Source organism: Dipteris shenzhenensis, chromosome 20 (genome assembly GCF_047967505.1).
Source record: "Dipteris shenzhenensis isolate YYH24624 ecotype China chromosome 20, Dip_SZ_1.0, whole genome shotgun sequence".
Classification (NCBI taxonomy): domain Eukaryota; kingdom Viridiplantae; phylum Streptophyta; class Polypodiopsida; order Gleicheniales; family Dipteridaceae; genus Dipteris; species Dipteris shenzhenensis.
In genome coordinates this window covers 50758101-50777187 of record NC_141615.1, presented here as the reverse complement: position 1 = coordinate 50777187, position 19087 = coordinate 50758101, and positions in this window count along the sequence as shown.

Genomic DNA, 19087 nt, shown 5'->3' with positions numbered 1-19087 from the left:
CCAGTTAAGGCGTTGTACGATATATCTAAGGTCAACAGCCCAGGCAGGGCTCCCAGACCGGCGGGAATGGAACCTGTACAGTTATTGCGACCAAGAGGAAATGTAAAGATATTGTACATACAAAACCGAAAGTTGATGATTCGATAAAAAGTGTTGATGTCAAGAAATGAAAGCTTGATGATTCGATAATTGGTATCAATGACAAAGAGATGGTGGAGACTAGAGAGAAAGCTAAGATAGAACTCCACCTGTGAGATTATTCGAGGAAAGGTTTAACGCCTCTAATTGGAGTGAGCCGGTAAGAAATGTGGTGGGAATCGGACCCTGAAACATATTATCGTCGAGGGCGAGACTAAGTAGATTCTTGAGGTGCCGAAGCGAACGAGGTAGGGGACCGCTTAAAGAATTGTGTCCGATAAGAATTTCAACGAGGCTGGGGAATCTGTCAAAGGCATCGGGAAGTTCTCCTTGGAAACGGTTGTATCCCAGATCCAGAACTTGGAATTCTGTGGCGTTGGAGAGTCCCAAGAGAAATAGACTGCCCGTGAGCTCGTTGTTACTAATTCTGAGGATTACCAAGGAGGAGCAGTTTGCCAGAGTCGTCGGCACTTCCCCTGTCAGTCTATTTCCCCCAAGGTGGAGCGACTCCATTCGATTCAGCAAGCCGAGCACAGGCGGTAAGATGCCAGAGAGTTGATTCTCGGAGAGTTCAAGATAAACTAGAGCAGAGCAGTTTGACAAGGTCGGTGGAATGTCCCCTGTCAGTCTATTTCCCCGAAGGCTGAGCAGCTCCATTCGATTCAGCAAGCCGAGCACAGGCGGTATGATGCCAGAGAGTTGATTCTCGGGGAGCGAAAGATAAACTAGAGCAGAGCAGTTTGACAAGGTCGGTGGAATGTCCCCTGTCAGTCTATTTCCCCCAAGGCTGAGCTGCTCCATTCGATTCAGCAAGCCGAGCACAGGCGGTATGATGCCAGAGAGTTGATTGAGGAGGAGCGAAAGAGAAACTAGAGCAGAGCAGTTTGACAAGGTCGGTGGAATGTCCCCTGTCAATCTATTTTCCCCAAGGTAGAGCAGCTCCATTCGATTCAGCAAGCCGAACTCAGGTGGTATGATGCCGGTGACATGATTCGAGGCGAGATCAAGCTCACGTAGAGCCGAACAATTTGACAAGGTCGCAGGAATGACCCCCATCAGTGAGTTGTCCCAAAGGTAGAGCAGCTCCACTCCTTTCAGCAAGCCGAACTCAGGTGGTATGATGCCGGTGACATGATTCGAGGCGAGATCAAGCTCACGTAGAGCCGAACAATTTGACAAGGTCGCAGGAATGACCCCCATCAGTGAGTTGTTCCAAAGGTAGAGCAGCTCCACTCCTTTCAGCAAGCCGAACTCAGGTGGTATGATGCCGGTGACATGATTCGAGGCGAGATCAAGCTCACGTAGAGCCGAACAATTTGACAAGGTCGCAGGAATGACCCCCATCAGTGAGTTGTCCCAAAGGTAGAGCAGCTCCACTCCTTTCAGCAAGCCGAACTCAGGTGGTATGATGCCGGTGACATGATTCGAGGCGAGATCAAGCTCACGTAGAGCCGAACAATTTGACAAGGTCGCAGGAATGACCCCCATCAGTGAGTTGTCCCAAAGGTAGAGCAGCTCCACTCCTTTCAGCAAGCCGAACTCAGGTGGTATGACGCCGGTGACATAATTCGAGGCGAGATCAAGCTCACGTAAAGCCGAACAATTTGACAAGGTCGCAGGAATGACCCCCATCAGTGAGTTGTCCCAAAGGTAGAGCGTCTTTAGTCGATTGATCGTGCCGAGCTCAGGTGGTATGATGCCAAAGAGTTGATTGTGGCTGAGATCAAGCAGCTCCATCTTGCCCAAGAGGCTCAACTCGCTAGGGACCCTTCCTGTGAGAATGTTTTGAGAGAGATCGAGCGTTCGTAAAGAGGTGATATCCATTGGCCACATCACCTGCTTATCTTGACATGTGGCAGTAATCTCCACGGGTACCACGTCTATCCAGTCTACCACATCAGCATAGTTGACCCTTTTGCCATGCCAGCATATATGTTATTTGCCACATCACTTGCCAAGTCATAGTGCCATGTGGCACACTGTGCTACGTAGGCACAGTTACCTCTTGCCAGGCACACGCATCCCTTGCATGTGCACCCAGACAGTGCCACCTCAGCAGTGCTCCACAAGCATAGTAATCTCTTCCTAGGCACACTATGTATCTTCCATGTGCACCTATTTGCCACATCACAGTGCCACATCTTCATTTTCCACCCTTTTGCCCCTCCACATAGATCAAGTCGTATCTCTTGATCTAGGAAGAATTTGAGGGCGCTCCAAAAAGGAAAAATGCTCGATTTTCCATGCTCTACATGCTCGTCACATCATGTGTAGATTTTGACACAAGTATCACATACTTTTGGGCCTCGATGACAAATCCACTTCTTGCATGCACATTAGCCTCTACATCGACGCATCTCACCTAGCACCTAAAATGAATACTTCAAGGAAAATGGGAGTATGTCGATGGGTCTACACCTAGACCATTGGATGATCCAACCAGCAATAGCTCTACTCCACCTATTTCTGCAACACCAACAGCGAGATCTACAGTGGGATCTACAACTGCACCAATAGTGACCGCACCTATAGCACATCCTGCAATTGCCCGAGCACAGGCAGAATAGGACAAGAAAGACAAATATGCATATCATTTGATCAAGCAGATTGTGCAAGATGTCATGCTAGGATAGCTCAACACAGTCAAGACATCAAAAGAAGCATGGGATATGTTCGCTGCTCGTTGCGAGTCCACCAAGAACACATCCACCTAGGTAAACCAGAGTTTGCACAGTAGTAATGAAATTTCAAGTACTTGTTAGATCTTAGGAATCAGAATATGGCAATTGGGATTCCGAAGCTACAGTTTCTTGGAAAAGTTTGCGAAGCATCCTGCTTCTTCAAACAAAAGCGAACCAACTTTGTTAGAAGTACCTCTCGTGCATGAGGTATTCTTGATTTGATACATACAGATGTATGGGGTTATGCCCAGACGGGGTGTATCAATGGTTCACTTTACTACTTGACTTTCATCAACGACAATAGTAGATATTGTTGGGTCTACTTTCTGAAAGAGAAATCTGAAGTGTTTTCCAGATTTCAAGAATTCAAAGCCAATATGGTAGAAAAACAGATAGGCAGAAAGATCAAGGTCATGAGATCAGATAGAGGAGGTGAATACATGTCTTCAGCATTCATGAACTTTTGCAAATATCATGGCATTCGAAGACAATTCACATGTGCAGATACTCCTTAGAAAATTGTAAGAGCTGAAAGGAAGAATGGGACTTTAGCACACAGTGCTAGAGCAATGCTTAGTGAAAAGCATCTTCCAAATCAGTATTGGACAGAAGCAATAGCTACAGCAAACTACTTGCTTAATCGGCTTCCTACCGAACCGATACAGGGTATGACTCCTTATGAAGCATTCATTGGACACAAGCCACACATTGGGCATCTTCCCATATTTGGTTGCATAGCATATGCCCACATACATGATGATCATTGCAGGAAATTGGATGTAAAGTCATGCAAATGTATCATGGTTGGCTTTAGTGAAGAAAGCAAAGCTTACAAATTGTATGATCCCATCAATCGCAAAGTCATTATCTCCAGAGATGTAATTTTCGATGAGGAATCAGAATGGAAAACCTCACCTACACAGGAGATAGAAGCATCGACTTCGCAATCATCTACAGAACAGGTTGATGAAGAAGAGTAAGAATTGCCAACAACACCCCAAGCAGAGCCACATTAGCTCAAACAATCTACTAGGCAAAGCAGACCTGCAGCCAAATTGACATATGCTCAGAAAGGCAAAGCAATTCAGGTTAAAACCACCAATTATGCTCTTATGACTACCATCATGGCTACAGAAGAGCCAGTGTACTTCGAAGACACAGTAGACAAGGCAGAATGGCAAATTGCTATGAATGAAGAAATGGATGCTTTGTATAAGAATAATACTTGGGAATTGTGTGACCTTCCAGAAGCAAGCCATAGCAAACAAATGGATATACAAAGTGAAGTATAATCCAGATGGCAGTATTCAGAGATACAAAGCCAGACTAGTTGCAAAAAGATTTGCACAACAATATGGTCAAGACTATGATGAGACTTATGCTCCAGTAGCAAAGATGGATTCCATATGGTTCTTGATATCACTAGTGACACTTAGCAGATGGAATGTGTATCAACTCGATGTCAAGAATGCATTTCTCAATGGTTACCTAGACGAGGAAGTCTACATGCAAGAACCAGTAGGTTATGTTGAACTAGGAAAGGAGAATAAGGTTTGCCATCTCAAGAAAAGTCTCTATGGCTTAAAACAAGCACCCTGAAGTTGGTACAGCAGAATCGACAAGTATTTTGCTGATTTGGGATACTTGAAGTCTAATGCAGATCATACTCTCTACTACAAAGTTCAAGGGGATGACATTACTATTGCACTTTTGTACATAGATGATCTGATTATGATAGGAAGCAAGGATAGCTTCATCAGAAAACTGAAACAAGACTTATCTGCAGAGTTCAACATGAAAGATCTTGGACTTATGCACTATTTCTTGGAATTGAGTTCTAGAGAGATTCAGATAGCACATTCATGAGTCAGCTCAAGTATGTTGACAGTCTTCTGAAGAAGTTTCATATGGCAGATTGCAAGATTGCAGCCACTCCCATGGAACAAAGTTTGAAACTTACTAAAGATTCAGAAAAGCCTACAATCAATGACAGATACTACAGGCAACTCATCGGATCTCTTATATATCCGACGATCACATGGCCAGATATTCGTTATGCAGTAAGCTCACTAGCACAGTTTATGGCAAATCCAAAATAGTCTCACTGGAATGCAGCCAAAGAGTCTTGAGATACATCAGAGGTACAAGACAGTTGGGGATAGAATACAGAGGAAGTCATCCACGGCTGCATGGATACTGTAACAATGACTTTGTCGGAGATCATGAGACCGGGAGATCGACATAGGCATATGCACTTTTCCTTGGTCAAGGTGCTATATCATGGTTGTCAAACAAACAGCCAACTGTTTCTTTGTCTTCGACTGAAGTAGAATATAGAGCACTCACTACAGGTGCATGTGAGGCTATATGGCTCAAAAGACTATTGTCGTAAACAGATTACTTTGATGAGTCAAAGCCAACAACAATATACTATGATAATCAATCGGCTCAAGCATTGGCCAAAAATCCAGTATATCACTCTAGGACAAGGCACATTGATGTCAGAGGGCATTTCATTAGAGAAAGAGTGTTTCATAATTGCATTCTAAAAACATATGTTAGACATGCAATCATGATGCTTTTCTTACCCCACCTAATCCAAGGATCTGATAGAGCGATGGCACCATAATTGCATTCTAAAAACACACTTTAGACAAGCAATCACTTCTTTATTGCAAAGGACTTTGTATGAAAATCTCTGTTTGTGGTGACAATTGCTTCTGCCCAATACTGATTCAGAAGATGCTTCTCACTAAGCATTGCTCTTGCACTGTTTGCTAAAATACGATTAGCTTGGTTCCAAGTGCATGCCCAAACTTATTAATCCCACAAGTGGCTTAAGTTCATTGAGATTTTGGTGGTGTGAGTTGAAGAAGATTTTTGTTAATATTACTCTGATTTTGATTGACTATTATCATAGCTTTGCTACCTCCTTATAAGTGCTTGTACTTAATGTAACTATCGTCTACAATGTTTTTGTTGTTACATGAATGAGCATTTTTTTTTATCATTTGTATGGAACAATGAATTCTTTCATTAAATTGAGTTTGTGAGTAGAGAATAGTAATGAATGCTTCTCTTGGCTCAAATGTATGTTGTGGCATCCTAGGTGGAGAAAATACGTTGATGTAGGTATGGGGATAGGAAACTGGCTATTACATGTGGTATTCATTCCATACCTCAACCAAGATATGGGACATGATTTGGAAGCCTATGTGGCACAAGATGTGACAAACGGCATGCAATAGGAGCTTTAAGTAGTGGAAAAGATGCATCTACATACCTCAATCAACATATGAGGTATGTGTACACCTTCTCTTAGGAATGAGGTTTGACATGTACTCTAACTTTATTGCTTAATTGTTGGAAAAATTTTGGTATTCTATCGTCCTTTTCTTTTGGTATGTCAAAAGATCGTGGCTAAAGAATCCAGGTAATGATTTCAAATATAAGCACAGGTAGCCATATTCATTTCCTAATGAGCATGTAACCTGTGATGCAAAGAGAAGAACAAGATACATGAATTCATGTCATGCAAAGTTAGAAGAGTTTGTGTCACGCTTTTGAACATATTGGGCCCCATGCATTTGTATGTATGCTTGGATACTTGCATGTCCTTTTCATGGATTATTATATGAGCAAGGATATTTTTTCATTGGACACCTCTAACTCCCAGTTCATCATGACCCTTGTGCTAGCATTAGGGAATTGATGAGTGATGGTGCATTGACAAGAGAAGCATTAGTTATGGTGCATTGAACTTTAACTTAGTACTTTTTGCAATGCTTTATGTTCACCCTTTTGGATTTGAATACCTAGTCCAAAAGAGATGGCTACTCATCAATAGCTTATATGCACAAGGATTGTTTTTCATGGGCCACATCTAACTCCCAGTTCACCATCACCCTTATGCCTGGTCTTATAGTTGATAGCATTAGGGACATGATGTGTGATGGTGCATTGACAAGAAAAGAATTATCTATGGTGCATTGAATTCCAACTTAGTGTATGGAACCATTTTCATTAAACCTAACGCCTAGCACTTGATATTTCTATACGTCAAAGTATACAGAGAGTATACATCGATATTCTATGTATGTGTGTGTGTTTAGAATTCATTATCCCCTCAATAATTGAACCATACAATTGATTCAGTCATAGATTGGCCTTAAACTAAACAATTAAAATTTAAAAATAATTCAACTATGGAGATTTAAACATTTAAAAGAAATGAGATATAATTTTATTTTGAAGGTATTATAGCCAAACAAGGTAGGTTTATAAAAGTGTAGAATCCATCAGGAAGTCCAGGCTCCGAGGTCAGGGTTCACTTACCTGCCACCATCGTGGTCACAAAAGCATTGTGGCCATATTGAGATAATTAATACCTTTTTAATGATGTTGAATATTAGGTTCATATACAATTGAAAAATATATCTTATAATCAAAATGTCTCTAGTAAACATACATATGTTATACTTACTTTGAATTTTCTATCTTTACAAAGGAATTTAAGAAAGTAAGAGCAAGAATGCAGCCAAGGAGAAGTGTTATGTATTGGGAGAAGTGTTATGCATTGGAAAAAGTGTTATTTATTTAAAAACCACATAAAGACAATGATTTCATTGATTTAGAAAAGTAATTCCTTAATGAATAAGAAGTAGTGTGGAGTCAAAGGGGTGTAATAAGTTAGTGCAGTGTGAGCCCAAATGTTCCATATAATCAAGCATTGTTGCATTTGCTTTTGATTGACTTTGTTTAAGCAATGCTCTTGCATTTGAGTAGCATTGATTGAGTAATTCATAGAGCATGTAATTAAACATATACGTTTGTCAAAGCACATATATGAAACAAAAATCATACACCATTGCATTGTGTCTCTAGTGCAAGTAATTTTACCATAAAAGAAAACTTTTTGTTAAGTGCTTTCTTCTTACTTGCTTCCATAGATAATTTAAATTTAATTTAAGGGCATATTTGAGTGTTACATTTGAAAATTCAATCAAAAGAACATTTCACATTCTCAAAAGTTAAACTTGATGCTGTATAGAAGATTTCTCTTGATCATTTACTTTTCTTGGAAATCATGAGGTTACACCTACTCAATTAATATTAAATATAACAATTACTTATCTTATGTTAGTGAAATTTATAATAAAGTTATAATTTTATCATAGAAACCTTAACCTCACATTAAAAATCAATTTAGCATTGCAAGCGTGCATTCCATAGCTTGTGGAATTCATTGCCCATCATTAGAAACCCTTTTCCTAACTTGTACTTGTACATTATTATAAAAACATGAAATAATAGACACTTTCACTTGATTATTACACTACAAGACACAAGCCTCTTTCCAACGCTATCTACCGATGCTTCACGAGCATGTGCACGAAAATTGTTAGTAAGTTTGGTGGATGGGGAGGTGTCAGTGTAGACGACAAAATGCTAGTCGGTATGGTTGTTGGTATTTATGGTAGAATAGGCATCAGTATATACCGATTCCCATACTGGCATGCATACCGACGACTAACAATGCTTCCACCGATGCTTTCATCGATTCTGAGTTAAATTTTTCACACCGATGTTTTTATAGAATGTTGATTCCAAGGGGACCAAAAATAAATTTTTACCACAAGTTTAGTCATTTGAAAGGTAAAAAATATAAGAGTATGCACACCAAAATTGAGATCAAAACACACATATATTGATGGTGAACTTAACATACAAATGTACTAAATGTCACTATAAAAATGAGAGGGCCAAATATAGGAAGCCTCATTGATGTCAAAACAATCAGTAGCATTTACATCGATGTCTTCATCTTGAGCCAGGTCTTGCATGCCCAATAATTCTAGCTCAAGGTTTACATATAATTGATCACCCATATCATCATCCGCTATTGTATGTCTACCTAAAATTTGACCCTCTAGTTCTCCCTCTTCTTCCCCAACCTGTGATCTCCACCTTCCTCCATTACAGTGTTATTATTGTCACCTTCTTCCTGGCCCATATCATCATCTTCATCCTCTTCCCTAGATCAATTGGCATCATTGTTTGGATCTATTGGCAGCATCTCCATATCCACATTCCTATCTTCAAAAATAATGATTACTTCGAGGAGCAACTTGAACCACATACCACCATCTTGGATCCTAATGATCTGGATGAAAGACCACCTACATTGAAGATGAAAATTAGATGCCAGTAATTATATTAATTTATGCTTAAGTATATAAATATATATACATATATGAATATCTACCAATAATTGTTTGAAAATGAAGATATTAGTGTTTAATCAATTCATTAGTAGGTACCTATTCACAATGCTCTGGAAGAAAAAAAGTATCACTTTCATCAGCCTTGGTGGAGTCAATGGCAAAGAAACCACTGTTATCTCTCCTAACTGTACCATTGGCACCATTGTAGATAGTTCTAAACCATTTGACATCAAGAATGAAAATACTAAATCAACTTTATAGATGTCATGTATGGTCCCACAATAATCTAAATACGAGGAGTCCGCATGTAATTCCTTCATGCCTCCTCTTCCAATTCAAGGTCTTGGGTATAGTGCTATAGGCATCTCAATCCCTGAACATTGAGACTTCCTTGGATGCCCAATTTTTGGGTCTCGAGGCAGTGTGTTACCTTCAACTGCACGTGCCAGTACATGCCCCTAATTACATCTAGCCATTTCAGTTGCCATTCACATAAAAATTTGCTTTTTAACTCGTGTGTAATTTCACATCTCCTTTTAACACAATGGTTTCTCTATGGTACCTCAATTAGGTCCTCCTCTCCGACTCTCATCTCCGACCAATTTAATAGGGGAGCTCTTTATCTAATGTCATTGGTTATTTATATTTTCGTGTGCCTCTATTCAAGCTTCATAATGTCCTATGGTTTTTGAGGGCCTCACGGTATAATCTACTATATAATTCAATGGTTAATCCTTCATATCTCAAATTTTCTATATCACCACATCTGTCAAGTATTCTATTTCTCCAAGTAATCACGTCCCACATTAATCTCAATTCTCACCTCCATCCAATAAAATTCTTGCCATATATCTTTATAACTCATATCACATAGACCTCCGGCTCTCCCAATTCGACTAAATATATTAGGTTTAGAATTAAGCAACCGCTTCGGTACCTAAATGTTTGCCATCTCCCCTTCTATTTCTCCAAAATAGGGGTCTATAGGGTTTCTCTTTTTATATCATCTTTGTCTCTGTCCAATACAAATATTGTAATAATATAACTTGATAATACAACTCATGTACACGTCGATTTCTCCTAATTCAACTACATATATTAGGAGCAAGCATGAACATCTCTTCGGCATAAAAATGCCTTAAGTTGAGAAGAGCCCTCATAAAGATTAATGTGTTACTTAATATCTCCTCCTAATGGGAGGATGTGTGTGTGTGTGTGTGTGTGTGTGTGTGCGCGCGCGCGCGCGTGCCAGCTCTAACTCCCAATTCATCATGATCCTTGTGCTCATTCCCATAGGTGATACCATTAGGGAAGTGAAAAGTGATGGTACTTTGACAAGAAAAGCATTAGATATGGTGCATTGAACTTCAACTTAGTACAATGCTGCATGCTCACCCTTTTGGATTTGAAGACCTAGTAAAAAAGAGATGGTATTGTCACACCTATGGCACAAACATCTATTCATGACAAATTGAAATCGACACACACAAGTGCATAACTCGCCTACCACTACATGTATGCTTTGTGCTAGATATGACTCTTGCTCTTAAGCAATGGGTACAAATAGTAGGAAGTCAAATGGCACTTTGGGGTGCATTATATTGACTTTTGATGTGCTTGAAACATAGATAAATCCCACCATATTCTCAATTGAGGTGCCCTTGCCTATCCTTCAATGTTGGCATTTCACATATGAATGAGTCCTTAAAAGTCAATTTTTTTGTGGTCACAAAAGCATTGTGGCCATTTTGAGATAATTAATACCTTTTTAATGATGTTGAATATTAGAATCATATACAATATAGAGATATATCTTATAATCAAAATGTATCTAGTAAACATACATATGTTATACTTACTTTGAATTTTCTATCTTTACAAAGGAATTTGAGAAAGTAAGAGCAAGAATGCAGCCAAGGAGAAGTGTTATGTATTGGGAGAAGTGTTATGCATTGGAAAAAGTGTTATTTATTAAAAAACACATAAAAACAATGATTTCATTGATTTAGAAAAGTAATTCCTTAATGAATAAGAAGTAGTGTGGAGTCAAAGGGGTGTAATAAGTTAGTGCAGCGTGAGCCCAAATGTTCCATATAATCAAGGATTGTTGCATTTGCTTTTGAGTGGCTTTGTTTGAGCAATGCTCTTGCCTTTGAGTAGCTTTGATTGAGTAATTCATAGAGCATGTAATTAAACATATACGTTTGTCAAAGCACGTATATGAAACATTAAATCATACAGCATTGCATTGTGTCTCTAGTGCAAGTAATTTTACCATAAAAGAAAACTTTTTGTTAAGTGCTTTCTTCTTACTTGCTTCCATATATAATTTAAATTTAATTTAAGGGCATATTTGAGTGTTATATTTGAAAATTCAATCAAAAGAACATTTCACATTCTCAAAAGTTAAAGTTGATGCTGCATAAAAGATTTCTCTTGATCATTTACTTTTCTTGGAAATCATGAGGTTACACCTACTCAATTAATATTAAATATAACAATTACTTATCTTATGTTAGTGAAATTTATGATAAAGTTATAATTTTATCATAGAAAGCTTGACCTTACATTAAAAATCAATTTAGCATTGCAAGCGTGCACTCCATAGCTTGTGGAATTCATTGCCCATCATTAGAAACCCTTTTCCTAACTTGTACTTCTACATTATTATAAAAACATGAAATAATAGACACTTTCACTTGATTATTACACTACAAGACACAAGTCTCTTTCTGACGCTATCTACCGATGCTTCACGAGCATGTGCACAAAAATTGTTAGTATGTTTGGTGGATGGGGAGGTGTCAGTGTAGACAACAAAATGCTAGTCGGTATGGTTGTTGGTATTTATGGCAAAATAGGCATCAGTATATACTGATTCCCATACTGGCATGCATACCACCGACTAACAATGCTTCCACCGATGCTTTCATCGATTCTGAGTTAAATTTTTCACACTGATGTTTTTATAGAATGTTGATTCCAAGGGGACCCAAAATAATTTTTTACCACAAGTTTAGTCGTTTGAGAGGTAAAAAATATAAGAGTATGCACACCAAAATTGAGATCAAAACACATATATATTGATGGTGAACTTAACATACAAATGTACTAAATGTCACTATAAAAATGAGAGGGCCAAATATAGGAAGCCTCGTTGATGTCAAAACAATCAATTAGTAGCATTTACATCGATGTCTTCATCTTGAGCCAAGTCTTGCATGCCCAATAATTCTAGCTCAAGGTTTACATACAATTGATCACCTATATCATCATCCGCCATTGTATGTCTATCTAAGATTTGACCCTCTAGTTCTCCCTCTTCTTCCCCAACCTGTGATCTCCACCTTCCTCCATTACAGTGTCATTATAGTCACCTTCTTCCTGGCCCATATCATCATCTTCATCCTCTTCCCTAGATCCATTGGCATCATTATTTGGATCTATTGGCAGCATATCCGTATCCACATTCCTATCTTCAAAAATAATGTTTACTTTGAGGAGCAACTTGAACCACGTACCACCATCTTGGATCCTAATGATCCAGATGAAAGACCACCTACATTGAAGATGCTAATTAGATGCCAATAATTATATTAATTTATGCTTAAGTATATAAATATATATACATATATGAATATCTACCAATAATTGTTTGAAAATGAAGATATTAGCGTTTAATCAATTCATTAGTAGGTACCTATTCACAATGCTCTAGAAGAAAAAAAGTATCACTTTCATCGTTCTTGGTGGAGTCAATGGCAAAGAAACCATTGTTATCTCTCCTGATTATAGCATTCGTACCATTGTAGATAGTTAACCATTTGACATCAAGAATGAAAATACTAAATCAACTTCATAGATGTCACGTATGGTCCCACAATAATCTAAATGCGAGGAGAGAAGATTGATATCAGAAGCACTTACTTGTCTATCTTGCACGTAGTTAGCCATGACTCCACAACCATAGGTGAATCTCCTTGAATCGATGCATTCTACATGAAAATGCCACCATGTGACCATAATGCACTGTACTTTTTGTACTTCAAAAAAACATGATTAAAATAATGAGGATGCATATTGTAGTGATTGTGACCATAAATACCCAAATTAAGTAGAAAGGTGAGAAACTTACACATGGCATACATGCGATTGCAAGCTTCCGCTCTTGATTGGTGATGTCCTCTCCATCATCTTTGGCTTCACAAAGAGCTTCTTGAAGACAATAATGTGACATGTGTTTAGGGAGAAGAGCAAGGTCCAGTGGATATGGCACCTTCGCCTGTGCATGACTCTAAACGTTTGCTCTTCACTCATCTTTCTTTCAACCCCTTTACCTTGGGGAACCTCTGCAATGACACGATCGTCGTCCTTGATGTTCCAAGCATGTGGAATGTTGGGATCCATGGATGCAAGAAACTCCATGATATATACTAATGACCCTTGCACAAGCCATCCCTCCACCGTGCTTGCTTCAGGTCTAGCTCTTTGCCTTACAAATCCCTTCAAAGTGTTCATAAACCATTCAAGGAAAAACATCCAATGACTATGAATGTTTCTTGCAATGGCAACTTCATCAACTATGTGTACCAGCAAGTGTACGTGAGTCATCATAATGCTTGAGGAAATTTGCTTCTTAACCAAGCACATAGCTTCAATGGAGTCTACATTATCCCTTTCGATGCTCGATACAGAGATCTCTTTTTGTGAGATCCAATTATTCCACGTGCACACATAAGATTCAATATTTTCTCCCAATCATTTAAAACTGTATGAAATATAATGAAGGTGATATGATAGTAAGCATACCTGACAATGCCACCGATCTTATAGATAGCTTTTCTAACATCTTCTGATAAGCATCCTTTCACTGTAATTGAGAGGATAAACTACCCAAGCAACAAAGGAGTTAAAACAATGTATCACAATCATATAAGTTACACGAAATCATCACAATCTTAGTTCTACTAAGCATTCAAGGTAACATGTAGAATACATGTAAGACCTTATGCCAATCATGGGACTTGAGTCCATTAAGCTTATTGTCCTTTGTCTTAGGCAAGGCATGTGTCCTGTGGGTGTCTAAAAAGATGCAACATCCGCCTTGACCCTTGCCTCCTCTGTTGTAGAAAGGATCCACGGTGCCTTTGGGAGAACAATTCTAGGAGGACAATTTTGGGTTCCTAAACCACCCTCCTTAGTTGTAGAACCACGCTCTTGGGTTCCATGCATATCCTCTTGGGGCCATAAGTGAGGCATCCTACCCATCTCGTGCAAGTCTTCTCACACTCCCCTTTTGGCTTTGTCACACTCTTGGGGTTCTACGCACACACTCTTGGGGCCACAAGTGAGGCATCCTAACCCATCTCGTGCAAGTCTGCTCGCACTCACCTTTTATCTTTGTCATCAACCAATTATGCCCAAATAGAATCCCCCACATTCTTGAAGATATGCATGGGATCAAAGAGATGATTGATTTGTAACTCACCCCAATATGGAAGCTCATGAAAGATCAATAGCTGTTCCATACCAGGAGGAGGCTCCTCACTTTTAGCTCTCCAATCCCTAATCCAGTCACTTGCCTTCCTACAAACCGGTGGTGGATCAAGTGGACCTTCACATGCAGGATGATCAAGTGGAAGGTATTGACCATGACCTTCATAAACCATCTTCCTCATATCTTTGGAGTGTTGTACATTTAAAGTAGGACCACAAATAGGACAAGCATGGTACCCTTGTGTTTTAAGTCCTACATATATGCATGCGCAAATAGTTCATTAGACATGCATATATCACACCACAATAAAGCATAAAGGTATCAATAGACATGCACAAGCATGTACCTATGCACTCCCCATATCCTAAATAGTCATGCATGGCCCCACATCAAAATTCCCTTGATGAAAATGTTTGCGGCCCACCTCCGAGTTGTAGAAATATTCGACATGTATGCCCCTCCATAGGGTCTACAACTCCTCGATCAAGGGTGCCATGTACACATCCATATTTTTTGCCTTGTACTTTTCTGGCACAAGTATGGCAAGCATGAGGTGTCCCTTCTTTATTGTTAGCCATGGTGGGATATTGTAGTTCACCAAGACTATGGGCTATGCCGACCAAGACGTTGAGCGTAACTTGAAAGAGTTCATGCCATCCATTGCAAGCCTGAGATGTAAATTGCATGTCTCCCTCGCAAAGTCCGGCCATATGTTGTCTATGTGCTTCCAAGCAACACAATCTGTAGGGATCCTCAAAGTGTCATCGATGGACTGATGTGTAGGATGCCACATCATCAATTGCGCAATGGACTTGTAGCTGAACAAGTGCTATATTCCGGGGATCATGGAAAAATGTCTCAAGACCTTCACTCGAATCATCTCCTCTAGCAAGTCCTATCTGTAGCACTGTGCTCCACACTCTGGACAATTAACCAAATCTCCATACTCATGATGAAACAAAATACAATCATTAGGGCAAGAGTGGATGGTGTCGTAATCCATCCCAACCATTGTCAACATATTCTTTACTTCCTCTCTAGAATTGGGCATGGTATTTGGGGTAGGAAATGTATTCTGGAGCAACTATTGCAATTTGAAAAACCCCAAACCCCCCCTCCAAAACCCAAAACCATAAACCCCCTTAAACTCCCAGTACCCCCTTAAACCACCTCTTAATCCCCTCAAATCCCCTAAAACCTCCCTAAACCCCTTAAACCCATCCAAATTCCCTAAACCCCCTTAAACCTTGACCCCCCCTTAAATCCCCCCTAAATCCCCTCAAACACCCTTAAACCCCCCCAAAATCCCCCAAACCCCCTAAATCCTAAACCCCCAGAATGCCCATACCCGTGTTTCATCAGTATGAGTGTCGATATGGACATCAATATATACCTATGCCCATACTGATGCTCATACGATGCCTTTGCTATGTATATCGACACCAATACCATCGATCATACCTATGGCATCGGAGACAAAACCCGCACCTTCCCTTCCCACAATGCCATTTGAATTTTCTTTTCTTGCATTATCCCTCCTTGCTCGTCACTTTCAGCTTGCAATTGCCCTCCATACTTGGCTCCCTACTCCTTTCTCCTCCCTCCCCCTCCCACCTCTCCATCATGTCCTACATTCTCCCTCTCCACCTACAAGACTTGCAAGAGCTCCCTCTCACCTCAAGGTAAGAATTTCTCTCATCTACTTCCATCTCAAGTTCTTTTTGTTTCTTTGTCTTTCCTTTATGTTTCCTTCTCTCTCTCCTCTAGTTTCCCTCTTTTTCTCTTATGTATCTCTCCTTCTTTCCTTTTATTTCTCTCAAGAAAAGAACAATCTATGAAAAAAAATCATGAAAGAAAGGAGTAAGAAAGCTCTATCTCTTGTTTTCATGCTTTGCTTTTGTTTGTAGGCTTCACTTTGTCTCCTCTCCATTCGTTTAGTATGTTGCTTCTCCAAACTCCTCCTTTCATTAAGTAGCTTTCTTAAAAATGGTATGTTTCCTCTCTTTTTGAGCGAGATCATCTGTGGTCACGCCTAAGACACATACTTTCCAAGTAAGAACGTGCTCTCTCTCTCTCTCTCTCTCTCTCTCTCTCTCTCTCTCTCGTGTGGAGGGAGAGGTGGTGAAAGGGGGGGGAGGCGGTGGAGGGGTAGATGAAAGGCGAGGGGGTTAGGAGAGGAGGGGAGGAGTACGGGAGGGGGGACTAGGGGGAGAGGGAGAAGGGGGGATGGAAGGGAATGCATCTATTGCCCAAATCATGAAATTTTCATGATTTATGCGACAAGTTGGGTGCACCCCCAACCTATTGCACATACAACAAGTTGGGGGTGTTGGGGGTGCACACAACCTATTGCACATGCAATAGGTGAGAGGTGAATACAACCTGTTGCACAAATCATCAAATTTTCTTGATTTTTGCAACATGTTATATACCCTCAAGCTTTTGCACATGCAACATGTTGGGAGTACACTCAACCTATTGCACATGTAACAGGTTGGTGGTGCATACAACCTATTGCACAAATAATCAATTTTTCTTAACTTGTGCAATAGGTTATATGCACCTATTGCACATGCAACATGTTGGGGGTACACTCAACCTGTTGCACATGCAATAGGTTGGGGGTGTACACAACCTATTGCACAAATCATCAAATTTTCTTAATTTGTGCAACAGGTTATCTATACCCCCAACTTGTTGCACATGCAAGAGATTGGGGGTACATCAACCTGTTGCACATGGAATAAGTTAGGGGTGCACACAACCTGTAGCAAAAATGATCAAATTTTCTTGATTTGTGCAACAAGTTGAGTGCACCACCAACCTATTGCATGTATGTGCACCACCAACCTGTTGCACATGCAATAAGTTGGGGGTGCACACAAGCTATTGCACAAATCATAAAGTTTTATTGATTTGTGCAATAGGTTAGATGCACCCCCAACCTATTGTATATGAAACTGGTTGGGGGTACACTCAACTTGATGATTTGTGCACCAGGTTGTATGCACCCCAACCTATTGCATGTGCAACAGGTTCAACCTATTCCACATGCAACATGCTAGGGATGCATGCAACCGGTTGCATAAATCAATATATTTTATAAATTATTGATTGCAATTTAGGGTTTAGCTAGGGTTTAGAATCTATGATCTAGGGTTTAAGGTTTAGAGAGGGTTTAGAGACCAAGGCCTAGGGTCTAGTTGTAAGGGTCTAAGATCTATGTTTTTGGGTCTAGGATGTAAGCGCAAGCATCCAAGGTCATGAGTCTAGGGTTTGAAGTTTAGGGTTTGGGATTTAGGGCTTATATTTTTTAAGATTTTAGAGTGTAGAATGTAGTTTCTAGGATCTAGGGTCTAAGGTCTACGATTTAGGTTACATGTAATTGATATGTAAAATGCATTCCAACACTATGTAATTGATATCTGATGGGTACAATTCTTTGCATAGGCCTTAAAAAAAGTAAGTTTTAGACCTGTGCAAAGTATCACACCTATCGGGGATAAGCACACTGATGCATAATCTTCAACACTCATGCTTGATGCATGATGAGAAACAAGGACATATGCATTTCAAAACATGCAAATTATATCTTAGGGTATGATACTTTATAGAGGCCTTAAACTAAGTTAGTTTAAAGCTTTTGCAAAGTATCATATTCATCGGAGCCAAGCATATACCCTAGAAGCACAATGAGGCATATTTTTCAACAACCAAGTATGATGCATGTTAAGAAACAAGGATTCAATAATATCCATTCCAAACCATTAAAATTATATTTGACGCTATGGTACTTTGTAAAGCAGTTAAATCTATTTATTTTAAGGCCTAAACAAAGTATAATAACCATTGGATATAAGAACATAGGCTAGAAGCACACCGATGCAAATGTTTCTACACTCATGCATGATGCATGTACGAAACAAGGAAATACTATGCAATGATATCTCAAGAGGATGCTACTTTGTAGAGGCCTCAAACTAAGAAATGTTAATGCCTCTTCAAAGTATCATACCCATCAAAGATACACACATAGGATAAAAGCACACCGATGCATATTTTCTAACACCAAGCTTATAAATTTATTCACTAATTTTTAAATTAGTTTTGGAATTATACATACTGCTTAGCTTATGAATCACTAATACTCTTCAATTTTTTGAAGATTTTTTTTAAATTCCCAATTTATTTTATTTTTTGTATTTTTAAAACTATTTTAATAAAAAAATATTATATATAATAATTTTAAATTAAGTTAAATTTTAATTAATTTTAATTTAAAAATTTTCAAACCTTGAATATCTTGAAAAGCTTCAAAAAGTGCAAATCAAATCAAGCTTCTTAACATTCTTGTGACTTCAATAAAATAAAACTAAATTATAATATTTTAAAATAAAAAGTTAATTTAAATCAATTTATATTTTCTAAAAAATAAAATAAATTATCTATTAAATGTAATTCAAATTAATGTATTTTTAATGAAATTTAAAAAATTGAAAGTAAATATAAAATAAGTTTTAAATTTTGAAAGTAAACATAAATAGACT